Below are 5000 nucleotides of genomic sequence, written 5' to 3'. Positions count from 1 at the left end.
AGCACTCTAATTTGTTCAAAGTAAACGTGCCGGCCCACCGAGACACTCAATAAAGAGCACCCTGGTAGGATTTCAACGGGGTCCGCCTCGGGACGCACGAGCACGCACGAGGCGGTCGCACGCCTTCGGCTCGCCCCACCGGCAGGACGTCCCACGATACATGCCAGTTAAACACCGACGGGCGGTGAACCAACAGCGTGGGACACAAATCCAACTACGAGCTTTTTAACCGCAACAACTTTAATATACGCTATTGGAGCTGGAATTACCGCGGCTGCTGGCACCAGACTTGCCCTCCAATAGATACTCGTTAAAGGATTTAAAGTGTACTCATTCCGATTACGGGGCCTCGGATGAGTCCCGTATCGTTATTTTTCGTCACTACCTCCCCGTGCCGGGAGTGGGTAATTTGCGCGCCTGCTGCCTTCCTTGGATGTGGTAGCCGTTTCTCAGGCTCCCTCTCCGGAATCGAACCCTGATTCCCCGTTACCCGTTACAACCATGGTAGGCGCAGAACCTACCATCGACAGTTGATAAGGCAGACATTTGAAAGATGCGTCGCCGGTACGAGGACCGTGCGATCAGCCCAAAGTTATTCAGAGTCACCAAGGCAAACGGACCGGACGAGCCGACCGATTGGTTTTGATCTAATAAAAGCGTCCCTTCCATCTCTGGTCGGGACTCTGTTTGCATGTATTAGCTCTAGAATTACCACAGTTATCCAAGTAACGTGGGTACGATCTAAGGAACCATAACTGATTTAATGAGCCATTCGCGGTTTCACCTTAATGCGGCTTGTACTGAGACATGCATGGCTTAATCTTTGAGACAAGCATATGACTACTGGCAGGATCAACCAGGGAGCTGCGTCAACTAGAGCTGAGCAGCCGGCCGCCCGGGAGTGTGTCCCGGGGACCCGCGCGAACACGCAAGCGTCCGCTCAATTATTCTGCAAACAGGAGGAGGCTGAGCTCCCCTGCACAACACACCTCGAAACCCTCTCAGGTCCCGGCGGCGCGCAGCGCCGTCCTAAGTACTTGGTCGGGTTCGAGAGAGGCGCAATCGCCCGGAGTTAGGCGAGTAGACGCTTTAGGTGCGACCACCCGTGCTCCCAACTGAGCTTGCCGCTGCCGACAGAGGCCCGGGAGCGTGCTGTCGTGGCATTGCCGGCGGGAGACAACACGCGCCACCTACGGTGACCGGCAGCTCCAACGCCGGCGCCACAGAAGGACAAAAGCCCCACTTGGGTGCCGAAGCGAACTCTCCCAGCACAGCGCACGCGCCAACACGTCCGCACAGCTGCGATACAAACCACCTGCGAGAACCGCTGGGGCGACCGAGCAGCAGACGGCGTCGCGGCGCCGAGCGCCGGGCGGCGGCGCATCCTCAGCGCACAAAGTCCTCAATCGGACCAGCACACTGCAGATGGCCACCGCGCTTCGCACCGGGCCCGCGAGGACCTACTTTGGCCGCAAGGCGCCGCGAGCAGAGGGCGCCGGCGCGCAGCTGCGCCGCCTGCCGCGTCCGTCGGCCGGCGCGCCTGCCACTGGCCGCCCCCACCAGCCGGCTGTAGCGCGTGCGCCCACGCACCGCGCTGCCAGCACGCCGGGCGGCCCCCCCTCACCGGCCGGGGACGGTCCCACCCAGCCACCGCCGCGTATCGCCTCACACCCAGATCCCCTTTCACGTTCGTGGGCATGGTGGGTATCCCTGAAACAACCGGTTAATAGCTCGACCGATCGTCGCCAACACTGATTCACCTCTAGCGAGAACAACCGCACCACAACGGGTTACCAGTTGTTCATTTGCGTAACGTCACCAGCAAACGTACACGTCCATCGCCATTTGCAACGAGTATTGCATGCCTGTGTCAGGTGTCACAACACACTACGTCTGCCCACATAGACGCAACAACATGTGCACGCCTAGAGAACACGTGGAAGGTCGACCCCGTACGTATGCGGTGTCCATTGCGCGAACGACTGTCAGCCGGCCTCTGCAGCATGTCGCAGATGTGGAACACGGTGCAACATGCTATCACGGTGTGTGAGAAGAGACGACTACGTCCGAATACACGCTCCACTACATCAACAGACTGCTCATGCTGATCGCCATCCAGGGCGTCCGTTCCTCCCACACGTCTGTATGGCGTACCACACTGCAATCCAGCTCTTATAGGGAGACGACACGTAGCTGCGTGCACAATATTTGGACTGTATGGTCCGCCGTTGCTAGGCGCAGTCGTCATACGGCCACATGTGCCACGATGTATCATTCAGTACATACGGACCAATGTGCAGTACAGTTTGTGGGTTTTGCGTACATCGGCGGACAGGTGACAGGCCGTACCACAACGTAGGCTGAGTACGTCGGCATGCGAAGGGCGTTGAACATGCAAACTTCTCACCGACCAGCTTGCGAAGGCAGGGGGGAAGGGGGGGGGGCATGTACGTCCTGCTGCTATCCACATTACAGTGTATAGCAGGAGCATGTGGAAAGTCAGCAACACCTGCAAGGTGTTTAACATGACGCGATACACAGGGGACCGGGCAGTGCGAGTAGCGAACTATATTGCGAGGGTTGCGGTTAGGCAACACTACACTAATTTAACGAGTTGCATAACAATTACAGAGCAGGTTCAGCGACAACGTGCGTCAGGTTAAGGCGCAATATAGTTTTGGTTACGGCGCACTTTAGGTTAGGTTAAGGCATATTATAGGTTAGGTTAAGGCATATTATAGGTTAGGTTAAGGCATATTATAGGTTAGGTTAAGGCATATTATAGGTTAGGTTAAGGCATATTATAGGTTAGGTTAAGGCATATTATAGGTTAGGTTAAGGCATATTATAGGTTAGGTTAAGGCATATTATAGGTTAGGTTAAGGCATATTATAGGTTAGGTTAAGGCATATTATAGGTTACGTTACGGCACAACATGGGTTACGTTACGGCACAACATGGGTTACGTTACGGCACAACATGGGTTACGTTACGGCACAACATGGGTTACGTTACGGCACAACATGGGTTACGTTACGGCACAACATGGGTTACGTTACGGCACAACATGGGTTACGTTACGGCACAACATGGGTTACGTTACGGCACAACATGGGTTACGTTACGGCACAACATGGGTTACGTTACGGCACAACATGGGTTACGTTACGGCACAACATGGGTTACGTTAAGGCACAAACTAGGTTAGGTTAAGGCACAAACTAGGTTAGGTTAAGGCACAACGTAGGTTAGGTTAAGGCACAACGTAGGTTAGGTTAAGGCACAACGTAGGTTAGGTTAAGGCACAACGTAGGTTAGGTTAAGGCACAACGTAGGTTAGGTTAAGGCACAAATTAGGTTAGGTTAAGGCACAAATTAGGTTAGGTTAAGGCACAAATTAGGTTAGGTTAAGGCACAAATTAGGTTAGGTTAAGGCACAAATTAGGTTAGGTTAAGGCACAACGTAGGTTAGGTTAAGGCACAACGTAGGTTAGGTTAAGGCACAACGTAGGTTAGGTTAAGGCACAACGTAGGTTAGGTTAAGGCACAACGTAGGTTAGGTTAAGGCACAACGTAGGTTAGGTTAAGGCACAACGTAGGTTAGGTTAAGGCACAACGTAGGTTAGGTTAAGGCACAACGTAGGTTAGGTTAAGGCACAACGTAGGTTAGGTTAAGGCACAACGTAGGTTAGGTTAAGGCACAAATTAGGTTAGGTTAAGGCACAAATTAGGTTAGGTTAAGGCACAAATTAGGTTAGGTTAAGGCACAAATTAGGTTAGGTTAAGGCACAAATTAGGTTAGGTTAAGGCACAAATTAGGTTAGGTTAAGGCACAAATTAGGTTAGGTTAAGGCACAACGTAGGTTAGGTTAAGGCACAACGTAGGTTAGGTTAAGGCACAACGTAGGTTAGGTTAAGGCACAACGTAGGTTAGGTTAAGGCACAACGTAGGTTAGGTTAAGGCACAACGTAGGTTAGGTTAAGGCACAACGTAGGTTAGGTTAAGGCACAACGTAGGTTAGGTTAAGGCACAACGTAGGTTAGGTTAAGGCACAACGTAGGTTAGGTTAAGGCACAACGTAGGTTAGGTTAAGGCACAACGTAGGTTAGGTTAAGGCACAACGTAGGTTAGGTTAAGGCACAACGTAGGTTAGGTTAAGGCACAACGTAGGTTAGGTTAAGGCACAACGTAGGTTAGGTTAAGGCACAACGTAGGTTAGGTTAAGGCACAACGTAGGTTAGGTTAAGGCACAACGTAGGTTAGGTTAAGGCACAAATTAGGTTAGGTTAAGGCACAAATTAGGGTAGGTTAAGGCACAAATTAGGTTAGGTTAAGGCACAAATTAGGTTAGGTTAAGGCACAAATTAGGTTAGGTTAAGGCACAAATTAGGTTAGGTTAAGGCACAAATTAGGTTAGGTTAAGGCACAACGTAGGTTAGGTTAAGGCACAACGTAGGTTAGGTTAAGGCACAACGTAGGTTAGGTTAAGGCACAACGTAGGTTAGGTTAAGGCACAACGTAGGTTAGGTTAAGGCACAACGTAGGTTAGGTTAAGGCACAACGTAGGTTAGGTTAAGGCACAACGTAGGTTAGGTTAAGGCACAACGTAGGTTAGGTTAAGGCACAACGTAGGTTAGGTTAAGGCACAACGTAGGTTAGGTTAAGGCACAACGTAGGTTAGGTTAAGGCACAACGTAGGTTAGGTTAAGGCACAATATAGGTTAGGTTAAGGTACAATATAGGTTAGGTTAAGGTACGATATAGGTTAGGTTAAGGTACGATATAGGTTAGGTTAAGGTACAATTTAGGTTAGGTTAAGGTACGATATAGGTTAGGTTAAGGTACAATATGGCGTAGGTTCAGATACACATTGTTGTAGGGAAAGGTGTATTGGGGGGGGGGGGGGGGCGGCGGCAGGTTCGTTGATAGTGATTATCGTAATTGGATGCCTGCGGTATTATCTGATTTGTCACGTCAGGATGCACTTTTGGCTCATGAC

At 50.9% G+C, this 5000-nt stretch overlaps 1 non-coding gene across 1 annotated transcript in view; it reads right to left on the bottom strand.

Annotated features, from left to right (window-relative positions):
• LOC126476801 (small subunit ribosomal RNA) overlaps window positions 1–863 on the bottom strand; it is a 1909-nt gene extending 1046 nt beyond the window's left edge. The window contains exon 1 of the ribosomal RNA XR_007587243.1: window positions 1–863. This exon is cut by the window's left edge and continues 1046 nt beyond it. This is a non-coding gene — a ribosomal RNA (small subunit ribosomal RNA).
• Window positions 864–5000: the final 4137 nt, after the last annotated feature.

The sequence above is a fragment of the Schistocerca serialis genome, chromosome 4, assembly GCF_023864345.2.
Source record: "Schistocerca serialis cubense isolate TAMUIC-IGC-003099 chromosome 4, iqSchSeri2.2, whole genome shotgun sequence".
Taxonomy (NCBI): Eukaryota; Metazoa; Arthropoda; class Insecta; order Orthoptera; family Acrididae; genus Schistocerca; species Schistocerca serialis.
The sequence above is the reverse complement of the archived record's forward strand: the minus strand, read 5'-3'. Positions and strand labels throughout refer to the sequence as shown.